The sequence below is a fragment of the Lissotriton vulgaris genome, chromosome 9, assembly GCF_964263255.1.
Source record: "Lissotriton vulgaris chromosome 9, aLisVul1.2, whole genome shotgun sequence".
Lineage (NCBI taxonomy): Eukaryota > Metazoa > Chordata > Amphibia > Caudata > Salamandridae > Lissotriton > Lissotriton vulgaris.
Genome location: NC_141697.1, coordinates 292,290,527 through 292,309,453, shown reverse-complemented (window position 1 = coordinate 292,309,453; position 18,927 = coordinate 292,290,527).

The following is an 18,927-nucleotide window of genomic DNA, read 5'->3' as shown; positions in this document are numbered from 1 at the left end:
TTAGCATTCCATGGGGCTATGCGGGTAAGCGAACTGGTGGCAAAGAACAAGCAGGATACGGGGGGGGGGACTGTGCCGAGAGCACATTCAAGTTAAGGGGGAGACGATGATTGTCTCGTTTGCCAGGTCCAAGACCGATCAGGGTGCGATCGGGGACAGTGTAGTAGTCCATCGGATTCCCGGATCTCCCATGTGCCCTGTCATATGCGTTGAGGAATATTTGGCGCAGAGGGCGGCATCATGGGGGGGGACCTTGTTGAGACACGCTGATGCCACTCCACTGACGAGGTTTCAGTTCCAGCGGGTGCTTGCAATGGCAATTTCGGCCGCGGGCTTGAACCCGGGCGAGTTTGGGACCCATTCCTTCCGGATAGGGGCTGCTACAGAGGCTACAGCCAGGGGTCTGAGTGCGGAAAAGGTGAAACAGTTGGGGCGTTGGTCCTCGAATTGTTACAAAAGGTATGTGCGGTTGCACATATTGTGAAGCTGATATCATGTACTCACGCTTCTTGTTTTTGTTTGGTTTACAGTTTCGCAAGCTTACGAGGCGGGGCGGACTGTGCAGTCGACCCGACACCTGGGACCCAGCGGTCAAAGATCACCGGCTGAGAAAAAAGTGGTGTGGGTCGTGGGCCACTCATACGTGAGGCGTGCCGCGGACGTATTCAAAGCAGGTGACATGATTCACATGGCTGGGGAATACGGGTACAGGGTGACCTTCTACGGAAGGGGCGGGCTCTGTATTGACCAGTTTCAAACTTTTGTCGAGGGTTTGTTAGGGCGGACAAGGTCACCGCCATCTATAATCATAGTGCATCTTGGGGGCAATGATTTGGTGACCACTGGTAGACGACTACTTCTCGAGGCGATACTATCCGCAGTAAGTTGGTTGGCGAGAAGGGTTCCAGGGTGCACGATTGCATGGTCCCATATGATTCCACGAAAGGTGTGGCGGGGGGCTAATTCAGTGTCTGCTATAAATCATTCTGTGAAGAAGGTAAATAACAAGCTTGGTAGACTGTTCCGTACAAGTACACTGCATTCGATTCCTCATGGGTGTATCAGGGGGGATCATATGTATCTAGAAGATGGGGTCCATTTGTCCCGGATGGGGATTTCTTTACTCATAGGCGACCTCGTAGCTTGGTTAAAGAGTTTACAGCATGACCTTTAGGTAGGAGTTTTGTGGGGGGTCCGGATAGCTGGTCAACTATCCGGCCTGTGGCGGTAAGGTCATGATCGGTGAGCAGTAATTGGAAGATCCCTAGGGGGGGGCGTCACCCATTACGGATGGGAGCGCCCGGGGGGAGGTGGCCATTGGCCCCTCAACGGGGAGGCGGTCCCTTCTAAGGATGGGACGCCGAAAGGAAAGGGAAGGCGGTCAAGGCCCCTCCCTGGATAGGAGGGGCTACGGGCCCCTCCTGGGAATTTCCCGGGGCCAGGACATCTGCGACGGCAGATGTGGTAAGTTGTGTGGGGTGGGAGGGGGGTCTACGCTACCTTCTAGACACCTCACACGAGTCCTCGGACGACCACTAAGATGGCGTCGAGTTAATTGGGGCCCCCGTCAAGAAAAGGGAAATTGGTATGTGCACATGAGGTGCAGTCCTCTGTGCGGCCGCCCCTCACAAGTGAGGGGGGAGTTCTGGTTTAGGGATCTGACACCGGTTACGACCTTGCCGTTGGCCCTTAACGTTAGGATGTACAATTTCAATTTGAAAATGCATTTGTAGGATGTTAGTATCGGCTAGGAGAACCTTTGTATTAGAAATGTGTTAAGGTCAGCCAAAACATCGTAATGTGGAAATGAAATTGTACATGATATGAAACTGTTATTTTAATGTTTTAATTTTGTTTCATATTTTAATAAATACGGCCGGGAGGGTAACTCCCTCCCGCCTTCCAAAAGTTCAGAAAGGTTTCCGTATTCCCATTCTTGGGGATTGTGTTGAGAGGGGGTGGCGGGTATCTCAGCCATATGGAAAGGGGCGACCACTCGGTCCACCCGAACGTATGGTGGAGTACCCCGATCCCCCCGGGAAGCCATCTTGGGCGGGAGGCGAGTCTCGGCTGGTATGCCCAAAGCGGCGTAGCCGGGGCGCGCTTTTTCCCGCCCAAGAGTGGGTTGTCCTATACACTGAAGCCACCAGCCACGCCCTCGGAGGCGGGCGGAGGCGGGTTTACGCCCGCCCGAAGAAGGATAAAAGGAGCGACAAGCCAAGGAAGCATCCTCTTGTTCCTGTGCTCTGAAGCTGCACCTCCCCGCTGCACGTGAGCTCGAGACGGAACGAAGAGCCAATTTTGACCCACCCACCAGCCCCTGAAGACAGCAAGTTGTTTTTGAAATAAAGTTATTTGACGTGGTAATTCACTTTTTCTTACAGGTTGTTCTGAATAAAGTTGTGATTCAGTATGCAATAAAGTGGATAATTCTTTACAGTATGCTTTATCGAATAAAAATATTTGCACCAGAGGTGATCAGTGATGTTTAGACAGTTCATACTTTGAATATCTTTTTGTCTTTTCCTCTTTAGTAATTAGTCTCTCTAGTTAGTTTGTCGTATTTATTATTTGGTCGGGCGGTAAGGTCATGATCGGTGAGCAGTAATTGGAAGATCCCTAGGGGCGGGCGTCACCCATTACGGATGGGAGCGCCCGGTGGGAGGTGGCCATTGGCCCCTCAACGGGGAGGCGGTCCCTTCTAAGGATGGGACGCCGAAAGGAAAGGGAAGGCGGTCAAGGCCCCTCCCTGGATAGGAGGGGCTACGGGCCCCTCCTGGGAATTTCCCGGGGCCAGGACATCTGCGACGGCAGATGTGGTAAGTTGTGTGGGGTGGGAGGGGGGTCTACGCTACCTTCTAGACACCTCACACGAGTCCTCGGACGACCACTAAGATGGCGTCGAGTTAATTGGGGCCCCCGTCAAGAAAAGGGAAATTGGTATGTGCACATGAGGTGCAGTCCTCTGTGCGGCCGCCCCTCACAAGTGAGGGTGGAGTTCTGGTTTAGGGATCTGACACCGGTTACGACCTTGCCGTTGGCCCTTAACGTTAGGATGTACAATTTCAATTTGAAAATGCATTTGTAGGATGTTAGTATCGGCTAGGAGAACCTTTGTATTAGAAATGTGTTAAGGTCAGCCAAAACATCGTAATGTGGAAATGAAATTGTACATGATATGAAACTGTTATTTTAATGTTTTAATTTTGTTTCATATTTTAATAAATACGGCCGGGAGGGTAACTCCCTCCCGCCTTCCAAAAGTTCAGAAAGGTTTCCGTATTCCCATTCTTGGGGATTGTGTTGAGAGGGGGTGGCGGGTATCTCAGCCATATTGCATATGTTAATTCCCTATCCGCCTGATTCATCAAGCTAAATTTCACTCGCAAAGGGCAAGATTCTCAGAATCTTGCCTTTTGCGAGTGCAATTTTTGCATTTGGGATTCATCATCCCAAATGCAAATTTCGCTATTTAAGAATTCGCACATTTGCGAAGAATTGAATTTAAGGAATCTCTATTTGAGATTCCTTAAATGCAATTCATGAAGCATTTTAAAATTGCGAAATGGCAATTTTGGGCCGCTATTTACCGAGAGGTCAGACCTCTCGGTAAATAGCAAAAACGTAGGAAAATGCATTTAAATTCATTTTTCTAAGTTGCATGTTGCACACACACATGTCCTTTGGACATGCGTGTGCGCAACACCGATGTAGATTACATTTCAGGGGCGCTACATGGTGTCCTTTGGACACCCCTGCACCCTTGAAATCGCATCCTTATTTGCGATTAGCTAATTGCTAATCGCAAATAAGGAATAACTCCCCATGCATTCCGATGGGCCTGTAGGCCCATAGGAATGCATGGGGAGTTATTCCTTATTAGCGATTAGCAATTAGCTAATTGCAAATAAGGAACATGTAGGAATCGCAATAATTATTGCAATTCCTACATGAATCCCGTTTTGCAAGTCCTTAATAGCGATTCGTTATGAATCGCTATTAGGGGCTCGTAAAACAGGAGAATGATGAATCAGGCTGTATATCCTTTTGGCCCATTGCACAAATGTATTTAAGAATGTGTAAAGTACCAGAGGAGTTCTACTTCCCATACTCATAAACGTATCTGTGAACTGACTCAAAAATACCACCTGATTGCTACCACCAAATTAATTCGTTTTTGTTTGAAAGTCCATATCTTTGTGATTCATAAAAGGGTGAGTTTATAATATAAATAAGTAAAGAAGTACAACCATATTATGTTCCATGTTTTGATGCAAGAGATTCGTGCTGGTTATATTACAAAGCCTACAATTTCACTGGTACAGAGTAGCCCGACATAGAACAAAATATCCGTTCATCTTCATGCTAGAATGCACATGCCTAACTTTGCTTACAAAATACTCAAACATTCTCAACACATTTTAAGTGCCTGCTCTGTAATTGCTAAAACAATATGTAAACTTAACAGAGCTTCACACAATGTCTGCAAAGTCATACAAACTGCCTAGAGTAGTACACACTGCTGTAACAGTGAGGAACATTAAAGAGCACATGCATAGGGCGAGTTTAGCTGCTCAAGGCTAAAACATGGTCAAGACCACAGTCTTCTGGTACTTTTGACAATGATGCTAATGATTCAGAAATACACATCTTGATTATACAGATACTTCAAAAGTAGCATTGAAGATAAGGTAAGACCAGTATTGCTAGACATTAGCCTCGGGCAGAGGATCCTTAGGCATGCAGTCGCAGGAGATGCCAGTGAGGGCTTCGAACTGTGTCCTGTGGACTTGCAGATTCAGAGAGTAAGACTCTAGGGAGGAGTGGATGTGAAAGGACAGAGCTCGCGCGGAGATTGCCCTGGGCTATCCCTCGAGCACAGCACTGTCAGACATTCAGCATAAATGAGGTATACCAGGAATAGATCACACCACCTGCACTTAAGAACAACAACTCACTCAGAGGTCTGCTACAACAGAACTACAGGAAAGATGCCTGGCCTTATCATATATATATATATATATATATATATGCACTGAAAAAACCATAGGTTATAGACCATATATAGTTAGGGATTAGCATTTACAAAACCTTATTTTACTCGCACAAAACCATTGAAATTCGCATATATAGTTAGTTGCACTAACTATGTATCGCGCACCCGCAATCCACTGCTGTTGATGTCACATATTACATCATTCATGACATGGTCAGTGACATCACTGATGACATCACTGATCACATCTCAAATGACATCACTGATGACATCACTGATGACATCTTAAATGACATCACTGATGACATCTCATTTGACATTACTCATCACATCACTGATGATATCATTCATGTGATAATACGATGAACCTCTTCAGATTCTAATATAACCTTAGATACAATCAGTGTAAACAGACACTCACAGACTGTCACTCATCCATGGAGTTACTCACACACCTAGTCACTCATGCAGAAAATCAATCACACCTCCATTTCCTCAACTATACAGTTATAGACACCTTACTTATTCAAACATATTCTAACACATATTTACTCTCTTATACAATCCCTGATACAAGCTTAAAATGATCCATACAGCCACTCACACATTCACTGGCTCTTATGCACAGTAATTTATATATGACAACTCTCACATGTACTGTGTTTTACATATGTACTTACTTTGACATGTAGCACTGAGATATACATTCACTCACCAATACACCCATGCACACAGTCAACAACCCATACAGTTGTTTCCACATGCAGTTTTGAATCCATACATCTAGTGAATCAACTGTTGACACATCTATGCACAGTCACACACCTCCCAGCCACCCACACACACACACACTCACTCTCCCATACAAATACTTGGGCAACCAATCAATAACCCATATAGTTACTCATATAGCTACTGATCAACACATGCAGCAGTTTACAGAACAACAGATATAATGATGCACAAATTAAGACAGTTTAGTCACTAACCCATGCACTCAGTGAGACTCATTTAATCACTCTCTCATACAGTCAGTCATGCACCTACTAAATGCTTCATCCAGACACTTATATATCCACTCATTCTTTAATATGTAAGACATATTTTAACTTTACAGAAACATACAGTCACTGGATAATGTCATCAGTGATGTCATCAGTGATGTCACTGACCATGTCATGAATGATGTCATATGTGACATCATCAGGAGTGGATTGCGGGTGCGCAATATATAGTTAGTGCAACTAACTATATATGCGAATTTCAATGGTTTTGTGCGAGTAAAATAAGGTTTTGTAAATGCTAATCCCTAACTATATATGGTCTATAACCTATGGTTTTTTCAGTGAATTTTCAAGGTTTTGTAAATGCTAATTCCTAACTATATATGGTCTATAACCTATGGTTTTTTCAGTGAATTTCAATGGTTTTTTAATAGCAAATATAAAAAGCTGTAAAATGTATTCTTATTCTAATTCAAAAATATATTTTATATTTTTGTAATATAATTTTTTTTTTAATTATTTCTTTTTGTTTCGCTGCCGGTCCGCGAACCGGGCAGCTTCCCGTTAGCTCAATTTGGTTCCGCTACCCGGTCCGCGAACCGGTAAACGTTCCATTAGCGCAACCACCGCGTTAGAAAACAACATCGTGATGCGTCGCTTAAGCGCGACGTATCGCGTTGCCGCGTAATGCGTCTTATGACGCGCCGCGTTAGCGCACCCGGAAGCGTTCTGGAACGCGAACCGGAACGTGAAGCGCAGCACCCCGGAAGCGCTCCGGGGCGCGTAGCGGGACGCGTAACGTAAGCGTAACAGGTCATGTGACTTGAAAATAACACTTTGTATTGGTTGATTTCACTTTTGGTTTCTGAATGATGTAAGGCTAGGTCATGTGACCTAAAAATAACACTTTTCATTGGTTTAGAACATTTTTTTCCCAAATGATGAAAGCCCCCTCCTATTTTTCTCACTCAGACTTTCAACTTTGTGAGAGGAAGAACTATTTTGATTATTGGAAGATGGCTTCAATTGTAGCTGCAGCTGGTGGACCCCCACCACCACCACAACCTCCTAGGAAGGATGGACCACCTCCCCAGGTGATTCCCAACCCTGAAGAAGAGGAGGAAGAAGAAGAAGAACAGGATGTACATCAAATAGAATTTTTGCCTGAAGAGCCCCGGAAATCACACCGCAAGGACAATTTTATTTGGCAGTTTTTTTCATTTCCTGCAGGCCAAAATAAGGTGAATGCCCGTTATGTTACATGCCTGATATGTAAAAAACCTCTGTCCCGAGGCACGGATAAAAAGTATAGCTTTGGTAACTATACTATGCATCGCCACATGCAAAGGTGGCATCTACTAAATTACAGTGTGGCGGAGGTGCGTAACCTATGTGAAAATCCACCAACTCCTGTAGCCACCACCTCAACCCATGAAAGTCTTTCGGGACCAGAGGCGAGGGAGACGGTCCCCACTATTCAAACTAATTTTCAACACATCAAGCTGGTGTGCATTTATTGTGGGGGTTTGCTTTGTTACGGCGAGATGAGCGTAACCTTAATGAACAGAGCATATGAAAATCACAAGTGCTCAAAACGCCCCAGAAAGTGATTTTTTTTTTTTGCTCCTGTTGAGCCGTTTCTAATGCCTGTTTTTCGTTCTTCCCCCGGAAAAAAACAAAAAAAAATATAAAACCGTTCAAAAACAAAAAAACTATAAAAATGTTCCGAAAAATAATAAAAAAATATAAAACAACAAAAATAATTTAAAAAAAGTTCTTTTCAGAACTACCTCCCCTTTAGAAGAAATTGCTAGAATGTTTAGCACTCTGGCAACCTCTATTTCTTTTGGTTCGCTTCCCGCGCCGGTACGCGAACCGGAAGAGCGAACTAAAAAAAAAATCTTTAAAAAAAAGAAGAGTAAGTAACGTTAAAAGAAAGACAAATAGAGGGAGTAACACACAGATACTGTTGAAAGAGGAACTGAGAAAAGGAGTGGAAAGAGTAGTATAAGTAAGAAATAGAAAAAGTAATAAGGGAAGTAGCAAAGGCAAAGAACTGAGGGTTAAAGAAATGAAGCAGTGGAACTAATAAAAGTTAAATGTGATAGAGATGTAACGTAAAGAGTACTAAACACTTACCTTATAATTGTCGTTAACTTAGTCACTTGTTATTTTTATACTTTTAATCTGTGTAAGAATGAACAAAAATGTTTAAATTAATAGAAGGTAGTAAAAGATGAGTGAGCATGAGACAAGATGAATACATATTAAAAATCACAATTTAAAGTACAAAATTAATTATACATATTTAATGGTTTATTTTTGCTGTTCTCAGAATATATCAAATTTCACTGAAAACAGTGAGTTGAAGGTATTCATCATATAACAGCGGGGAAAAAAAACACAATCAAAATGATTGTGTTTAAAAAACCCATAAAATATAATCAATCAGAAATCAGAACTCCTCAAAAGTAACTTACTTTCTATGACGTTAAAGGATGTCCTATGAACAGCTATTCTCTGTTGTGCTGTTAGTATTTTCTGCCCACCACTTTCTGAAAGATAAGCTCCATCGTTTTAAGAAAAATGAGACATACAAAGCAATTTAAAAGAGCACACTAAATTACAGCAACACCTAGAATCATTATAATCCAGTTACCTACCCTAAATTCTCACTTCAGAAAACAAGTCAAAAGGCAACATTGCTTCATACTAAAATGGTAATCATTGACCAAAGACTAGCCTTTTTTATATTTCAAATAAGCTGTGTAATATCCTGATGTTGTCAAAGGACCATCATAACATATAATAGCTGCAGTTACAAATGTTCTTCCTGAAATTGATGACTATGTAGCCAAAACATTTTTAATTAAACTTGACAACTTATTTTCATCCAGTTTATGTAGTTGAAATTGAAAAATGACATTTCACCCATAAGTTTCTATAAATAATGTGGACAGCATTGCAAACTTACATTTCCTCTACTCCTTGTTTTGATCTACTGCTTGAATTAGCTTATAAACACAAACAGTTTTCGCTCTGTACTACACTTATCCACAAGGCCATATAGAGTAGGAGCCATTAGAACCTCTTGAAATTCCTCAGAACAAATCCCAAGATTCCTTCCCTAAAATTTTGGTTGTAAAAACACCAGGTAAGAATTTTGAAGGTGGAAAGGCAATATTTTTTTGAAAGTTAAAACAGAATCATTGCAGAATGACCAGCCGTTTCCAGATCTTAAATAAGCTGTGTAATGTCCTGAAGTTGTTGAAGGACCGTCATGATATATAATTGCTGTAGTTACAAAAGTCCTTCCTGATATTGACAACTGCGAAGCCACAAAATTATTAATTAAGGTTGTCAATTTAGTTCCATCAGACCTACATCGTTGGAACATTAAAATGACATACTGGCCATAACTTCGTATAATTAACGTGGACAGCATTGCAGACTTACATTGGCTACACTCCATGTTTTGATCAGCTGCTTTTACTAGCTTATTGAAGGATACTGAATTACTGTCAGGCAAAGTTAAATATATAAATCTTTCTGAGTCTACACTAGTAGTACTTTATAGCCTACAGTTCTCGCAATCATTCTGCCATTGATAAGAAAGGCCAAACAGATAATCTACATCTACACCTTCATCTTGCTAATACATCAAGCATATACATTAAAAACTCCTGACAATCCTGCTGAATATTTTGAGAGAATTGCATTTGACCTGAACATTTGTCTAACAGATTACGAATTTCAGACACACTTTCTACTCTTCTTCTATCAGCGCTACATTTCTCTAACACAGAATTCAACAAACAGCATAAACTTTGTTCCGAATTGATCACAATCTGTTCTTTTAAAGTCTCTAGTGAAAAGACAACATTAACCACTACATTAGCATAGCAGTTGACACCAGAACTATTTTCAAATTGAAAACCAACAACATCTTCAACAGAATTCATTTTCTTTCTGCTTACAATTTTCGGTTCATCGACTTTTGGTCTTTTTGCTACAACCTCCGTACTATTACTGATATTTCTCCGTTTCCGGCCTACCACACGTTTCTCAAACAAAGGATATTGAGGCAAATGTGGCGCATACTCTCTTCTTAACCTATTGTATTCCTTAACACAATCTGGATCCTCACAAATGGTTGTGACATCACAGTCAATCAAGTACAATCCCGATAAAGTTCTGACTCGTGACAATGCTACAAAACCATACCCTCTTTGAACACAGAACTGCCAATATTCACCAAAGCACTGTCTACACTTAAACCTTGTGATTTATGGATTGTCACCGCATATGCCAAGCAAAGAGGAAACTGCTTACGGCGAATATATAAGTCTTTTACAAGCAAAAACCTAGCTGTGCAATGACCAATTAGCTGTACTTCCTCAATGCCATCAAATTTAATTTTTAAAAATTCAATTCCATCTCTATTTCTGTATTTCTCAAAATCAACAACATTACCCATTGATCCATTTACCAGACCTCTTTCAACATGTAAATTCCTTCTCAAAATGATACCGCAAATTTAAGCACACATTCAGAGTTGTTTCAAAACCAGCAGTTTTAGATATAGTCTTCTCTAATGAATCCAATTTAGATTTCAAATTCTCAGACAAAATAATTGTTGCTCCCATATGCTCTATTCTGTCAATAGCTTCCAGTTTCACAATCTCTTGGTTTTCTAAATTCAACATTTTGTTGTTGAAGATGGAACATTCTGCAAGAGTTGGCATCAAACATATTCCACATTTCTTCTCAGTAATTTTCTGAAAAATATCCTCTGGTAGAACGTCTTCTTCTGGATACAAATTTGACAATAATCGTGCATGTAAAGCTTCTTTCCCACGCTCGGTCACTTTCCCAATTCTAACATCTTGTAGAATATTCTTGTAATCTTCATCCTTCGCCTGACGCATATTTTCACGCAGCTCAGCATAATTGAAGTTTAACCATATGTTAACATTACCAATGCTCCCTAGGCACTTCCTGGTATCTTCATGCGTAAGCAGTTTAAACACTGGTTGTCCTTTCACTGGTGTCAGCTGCAGAAGATCACCGAAAACAATGATGTGTTTGCCACCAAATAACACATCATACTCTGTTTTAAGAACTTCCTGCATTCTCAAATGCACAAAGGCAAGCATGACATTGGAAACCATGCTTACTTCGTCAATGATAAGAAGTTTCATCTTCTTCAGGACTCTAGATACTTCACAACAAGCATCTCCAGATAACTTGTGGTATTGTAATTTGTTATCATGCTCCACTGGCAGCACCAGTAGCCAATGCAAAGTAATACCTTTAATGTTATGTGCTGCCAGTCCAGTTGGAGCGGTGACAACACAAGACAGTGATGACTCAGTCCTTTTCTGCAGATAACATGAAATTGTTTTAATGAGGAAACTTTTTCCAGTTCCTGCTTCTCCACTCACGTACAGTCTGACAGGCTTCAACGACGTACATGAGCACTCTTTCTTCTCATGACTTAATCCATGCTCAATTTGTTTGGTAACTTCGTCATATATTTTCCTCTGCTCAACGTTGAGTTGTTTTTCCAACCGCATCCTCCTGAGCATGTGCCATGGCTCTTTCCACTTCAATCATGGCAGTGGCAGCTTCATTTTCGATAACTGGTTCTCCTAGTGGATCCTTACTCAATGAAACAGAACTCTGACTGTCCTGAGAACTGTCTCTAGCAATCTCAGCTGCAATTGTTGCTTCCTGCTCAATTTCTGCATTCAACATTTCTAGATATTTTGGAAAAACAGGACATTCTATGGACTCCTTGGCTGCATTGAAAGAGTCTTCGTAACAGAGGAAATCTCCAAGCAGTTCCTCTTCTGCACGCCAAGGCTTGAAAAGTTGCAAAAGAGCTAAATAGAAAAACTCTTTTCTTTCTGGAGATTCGCAATTCAATTTTCGATGATTTACCAATTGACATTTTCTTTGCTTGACCAGACATCCCTCACTTCCAATTACAGCATACACTCCTTTATCAATATCTTCTTTGATGTTCCTCTTGAAAATGTAATTTTGTAGAACCTCATACAGACAAACATTCTCCAGGTGACTGCTTCTATTTGGATAATATGTATCCAACATGTTGGTCTTCAAAATATCTGTACTGCTTGGCTCCTTCTCCGCCAAATACTCAATTTCCCGTACAGGTTTCAGAACTCGATTACGCGTTGCAGCAAGACCAAGACTCGCCCAAATGATACTCCTAGATTAGGCATAGAGACTTGCTGAAGATAACCGGTCAGAACATTCGTAAGCTCCGATTTCTCGATGCGACAACATCTTCAGACTGAAACTGTACAGCTTCTTACTGAGGCTCTTTTCATGGGAAATATCCTCCCACATATCCTTCAGTTCTGTCTTTTCTTTTTTTGTGATGTAAGACGTCACATACCGAGCCACAGCCATACAGTTGTCAGCCACAAACTGTATATCCATGTTAGCATTCCACATGGACAAAATCACTGGGTTGTAGTCGTTAATGTACTTGGACTCTTCGTTTCTTTTCAAAATGTATGTGTTTTTGGGTGATTTCCTCGTCACATTATGTCGCAGCGAAGCCATCAAATTATTCACTCTTCCTTTAGATATCACCGATCGAAGAAATGCAAAACGACATTTGGTGTAGTACTTGTCCTTGTTTCTGAATTTACGACGACAGTACTTTCCACAACGATGGCTTTGAAACCGTAAAACTTGTTCTTAGACTTTTATCTTCCTTTGTCTTTGGAACAGCACATGTAGAATACTGTTCTATGAAACTCATCACTAAGTCATCCGGATCTGTTCCAAATTTAGGTGCATCTTTGATCCATAGCAGCATATGTATATGAGGAGCACCTCTTGCTTGATACTCCTTTCTCCAGAAGAAATCCAACACCTCTCCAAGAGGTGCATTTTTCTTGTTCGTGATGAAAGACATCATAGCTTCAAATCTATGATTGAAGTACCTGCATACATTCACTGGATCCAAAGAGCACAGTTCTCCGGGTGTCTTGAATTCAATATTTTCAATGTTTCCATTTGCCTCTCGTAGAAATTCAAGTAAGTCTTCCCAGCCATACTCAGCACAGCTGAGAGTGAGGAACCAAGTAGGAGTTCCTAAGTTCCTCAGCATACATTTTAAGTCACCATGGCGACGATACCAATACTCATTAGTACCACGCTGACATGCCATGAGATTAATCAAGTGAGAATCCAAAATACTGTCTTGCACATTGACTTTATCCATAAAGTCCCTTGCCAAGATATTTCGCAGTTGTACACCACTTTTCAAGATGTGGTTCACTGCATAAGACAGTCCAGACAGAACACTTTCAAACAGTAGATGAAATAAATAGGGAATGCATTGACGAAACCTAGGATCTTCTGCATACAATTGTAAAGTCCGGTATTCTGAAGCAGGAATTTGATCAGGTCGCTCATCATATCGTCCTCGACCTGTGGGAAATAACTGTGGGAAACACCGAGCTTCCAAACTTTCCTCCCAAACACTAATGGGACTCCCTTTGGCTTGTTTCATTTGAAACAACTCAATAGCATTCCCCATGACTTCCTTGGAATGCAAAGGATGAACACTATAATTTTCATATATCTCTTACTTTTTAGAGGCTTCTACTTTCTCAATTTGCCCAGCACACAAATCGCTGTCCTCTTCTTCACTTACTTCCTCTTCTGCAGCACATACATTCTTGTAGTACTCATTATTTTTTATCAAATACAATGTTGCCTTTTTGACTTTCCTAACATCCACTAAATCTTGCCAGATTTTCTTACTCTTTGTCGGAACCCCATTAACTAGGATAACTAGAGGTTCCTCTTCCACTTTCTCTACTCCAATTGTATTAATGTTTTTCTTCAAATCTAAAGGCAAATAAACAACTCTTCCCTTTAATCCTCCCTGTAAATCTGATGGAGGCAATTTCCCTGTCTTTGGCTCCATTCGTACAATAGCCTGAAAGGGATGGACACTTTGAATCAAAATAGATTCATAAATATTTAAATCCTTCAATTCAGAAGGAATGTCAACCAATTCCAGATTAATTTGAACCGCTCTAGCAGGCATCCGGTTTTGGTTTAATTTGTTAAAACAATAAGTACACATACGTTGGTCCGATCCCAAATCAAAACAATTTTTTACCATCAAGTATGTGGCAAAATCCTTCCATTCACTATTGTTTTCCATTTCACTTTTTGCATATAAATCCACTAACTTGGTCTGATTCTTATAATAAGTCCGTCGACAACACACACAAGTGAAATTAGGCCTCTCACTTGATTTCACCTGAAAGTTGAAAATTTCCTTGTGAAACTTATCTATATTAGAAATCAGTACACTCTCTTCCACATTACCTTCTTCTACTGGGTCAATTTCAACATTGTTCTCTTTACTAGCAAAATAACAGAACTCAATTTCTTCACAAATATTTTTCACATGTTGTTCTGAACCATGCAAAAGAGCACTGCTCAATTGTTTAAGCATAATTGCTGGACTCTTAGCATAATACAACATTCTAACTAATTTCCTCACTTTATTATGATGCACTGCTAGCATCCTGAAATGATGAAAAACACTCTGGCATACTCTCCTGGAAAGACAAGCCAGTGAATGACCACGCAAACCTGTCACTTCTCTCACTCTGCAAGGATCTAATTCTTGCAACAACTTTATTTTTTGTTTTAAACTTTTCTTATTAAATGTCCGTACAAAATCACAAAGCAAATTGATGGAATCCTGTCGCACACTGCAAATAGAACTGCACTTCCAGGTGTACACTGGTCCCTTAGGACGTCTCCCTAAAACCTCATCACTTAACACCTCTTCTGCATCTGCAGACACAAGTTTTTCTTTTTCAACCGGACAACCATCTTTTACCTCATATGCTCGACCACTGATGTCAACTGCATGCACCAAATCATTGTCCTGGAAGTAACTCTCCTCATTGAAAAATGCCTCACAACTTGAACTATGCATCCATTCTCCTGAGAAAACTTCACACAAATTACTACGATTAACTACTCTCTTCCATCTACTATTTTATTTGAAATCATAAATGACCTTGTTTAGTTGCCTAATTCTATTGATTACCAAAATAAATAACTTTCGCTTAATTTCGAAAGCCGGATCAATAATTTTCTCTACATTTTTCTTTCTCTTATAAAAAGCCACTTTCTGTTGACCTTTCTTAAAAATTTTTAACAAATTGCCAATTATCCTGTTGCGGAACATTCGTCTACGAATGTCTCTAAACAGATTTTTCCTTCTACTACCATGCACAGAGTTATCTCCTGCTGTAGCAGTTACATTTTTTAGGGGCCTTTCCTTCCCGTTTAAATTGGCTCTCTTCTTCTGAACTAAAACATGTTCTCTAGTGATACTTTTTCGTCTGCAAATGTTTCTTAAAAAATATTTTGTTGTCTTACCCGGAATTTTTTGGGTGACTTCACAACTTTTAATTCTAGAGGACTGCTGCAAAGGTCCATTATCTCCATTTTTACCAAGGTGGGGTGTAAGTCGCTTTGCTTCTTTTTTTTTTTCTTTGCCTTGAGGGCATGTTTGAATTTTTAAGAAGATCTTGAGGTGAATCTGTGGAAAATGTATTAAAAAAATGTTATTAAATACTATTACCAAACAGTAAATCAATAACAGTAAGCAAACAATTGAATGTTAGGATTTTGCAACATACTTGATGGTAGAAAATAGCAATGGAATGGAATGCTTCTACATATGACCTGTGCTCTGTTATATGTTAATCTCAACTAATTTCGAGACTCTATTTCTATTTAAAGATTGTTCCAGAACAGACATTGTTGATGTTATTGTTATTGACTTAAAATTGCCAAGCACACATGAAGGCATATTTACTAGACCCTTGCACCAGGGGGAAGTGACTTAAAATTACCAAGCACACATGAGGGCGTATTTACAAGGCCCTAGCACCAGGGGGAAGTGACTTGAAATGGCCAAGCACACATGGGGGCGTATTTACAAGGCCCTTGCACCAGGGGGAAGTGATTTAAAATTGCCAAGCACACATGGGGGCGTATTTACAAGGCCCTTGCACCAGGGGGAAGTGACTTGAAATGGCCAAGCACACATGGGGGCGTATTTACAAGGCCCTTGCACCAGGGGAAAGTGACTTGAAATGGTCAAGCACACATGACGGCGTATTTACAAGGAACTTGCACCAGGGGGAAGTGATTTGAAATGTGCAAGCACACATGACGGCGGATTTACAAGGAACTTGCACCAGGGGTAAGTGATTTAAAAATGCAAAGCACACATGAGGGCATATTTAGAAGGCCCTTGCACCAGGGGTAAGTGACTTAAAATGGCCATGCACACACAGGGGTGTATTTACAAGGCCCTTGCACCACTTATGCATCGCTTTTAACATTTACAATGTGGAGCACCATGGGGCAAAAACAGCACAGATGCATCATACATCTATTCATTCCTTTTCCTTAAAAACGATTTTCTGATCATAATTTGAAAACACAGCACAGCTCCTATGTAGAAGCACACCTTGTCAGTACTAATACTTCACATTATCTGCAATTACAATTTGTAAAAGAATGCAAAATCTTCTTGGAAAACATAATACAAACACTTGACACAAAACATCATTTTAAATGCACAGCTGGCTTCCTTATTTTCTCCAAAAAGCATACTAGTCTCTTTCTAAAATAAAGGAACCATCCGCCTGATTCATCATGCTCCCGTTTTGCGAGGCCCTAATAGCGATTCATAGCGAATCGCTATTAAGGACTCGCAAAACGGGATTCATGTAGGAATATGCAATAAATATGCGATTCCTTACAATTCCTTATTTGCGATTAGCTAATTGCTAATCGCAAATAAGGAATAACTCGCCATTCATTCCTATGGGCCAAAAGGCCCATAGGAATGAATGGGGAGTATTCCTTATTTGCGATTAGCAATTAGCTAATCGCAAATAAGATTGCGATTTGAAGGGTGCCAGGGGTGTCCACAGGACACCCTGTAGCACCCTTCAAATGAAATTTCACACAGGTGTTGCACACACACATGTCCAAAGGACATGTGTGTGCGCAACATGCAACTTAGAAAAATGCTTTTAAAAGCATTTTTCTAAGTTTTTGCTATTTACCGAGAGGTCTGACCTCTCGGTAAATAGCGGCCCGAAATTGCGAATTAGCAATTTAAAAATGGTTGATGAATTGCATTAAAGGAATCTCAAATAGAGATTCCTTAAATGTAATTCCTCGCAATTTAGCGAATTAGCAATTACCGATTTTTGCATTTGGGATGATGAATCCCAAATGCAAAAATAGCGCTCGCAAAGGGCCAGATTCTCAGAATCTGACCCTTTGCGAGCCGATTTCAGCTTGATGAATCAGGCTGCAAATCTCACCTTACCAAATGCATTTTGAATTTCAAAACAGTCTCAGAGGCCCTTGCACCAGGGGGAAGTGACTTGAAATGGCCAAGCACACATGGGGGCGTATTTACAAGGCCCTTGCACCAGGGGGAAGTGATTTGAAATGTGCAAGCACACATGACGGCGTATTTACAAGGAACTTGCACCAGGGGTAAGTGATTTAAAATTGCCAAGCACACATGAGGGCATATTTAGAAGGCCCTTGCACCAGGGGTAAGTGACTTAAAATGGCCATGCACACACAGGGGTGTATTTACAAGGCCCTTGTACCACTTATGCATCGCTTTTAACATTTACAATGTGGAGCACCATGGGGCAAAAACAGCACAGATGCATCATGCATCTATTCAACAAAAGCAACGCATTGCAGTAGTCACATCGCAAGTAAATACATTCTTATAAATTTAAAAAGCATTCCATTTCCTTAAAAATGATTTTCTGATCATAATTTGAAAATACAGCACAGCTCCTATGTACAACCACACCTTGTCAGTACTAATACTTCACATTATCTGCAATTACAATTTGTAAAAGAATGCAAAATCTTCTTGGAAAACATAATGCAAACACTTGACACAAAACATCATTTTAAATGCACAGCTGGCTTCCTTATTTTCTCCAAAAAGCATACTAGTCTCTTTCTAAAATAAAGGAACCATATCTTACCTTAGCAAATGCTTTTTGAATTTCAAAACAGTCTCAGAAACACACCAATTTTTCTTTAGCAGAGCGAATAGTATGCACTCAAGAGGCTGCAACCAAGAAAGGCACAGAAATGCTGATATTCATCACACATATCTCTCATGTCACCCAATCAAAACTCTTCCCTCACTTTTTTCAAATCAACACCCTTCCCCCCTCTGCCCTTTCTGTCCTTTTATCATAGCAACTATCTCCTGCCAGACCTCTCATGTTTACAAGTTCACACAACAATGTTTCAAATGAACTCTGAACTCTCAGTACACCTGGTAATCCACTGCAATCTTTCTTAAAATCATTTTTTTAACCATTCAAATTACATCTTTCAAAGAACACATCCATGCACCCTAACTTTCTGTTTTCAGCAATGGAAATCCACCAATCATTGCTAATGAACCATTAGCACTGAAACTCCACAGTTTTTTTTCTTTACAAACTCCTACTGTTTCAACTGCCATTTCATTCCCACACTTCATCTGACTGCAGCAGAAGATCCTCCTGCCATGTTTTCTGTCTGGATTCTTGGACATAGCTATATCCACTGGGTTCACAGGTATGCTGATAACAGAAATTTACACAACCTCCATTTTCAAAATGTGGATATCAAATGGATTGGGCAAAGCGGATTGAGATGTCACCAATTGATACCATTGGTGAAAACCTTTTTGCATTTGCCAAACCCTGACCTCATAATAGTGCACTGTGGAGGAAATGATTTGGGCACTTTGACTGGGGTAGGTCTGGAAATGCTCTTAAAGGACACCTTTGAGAAATTAAT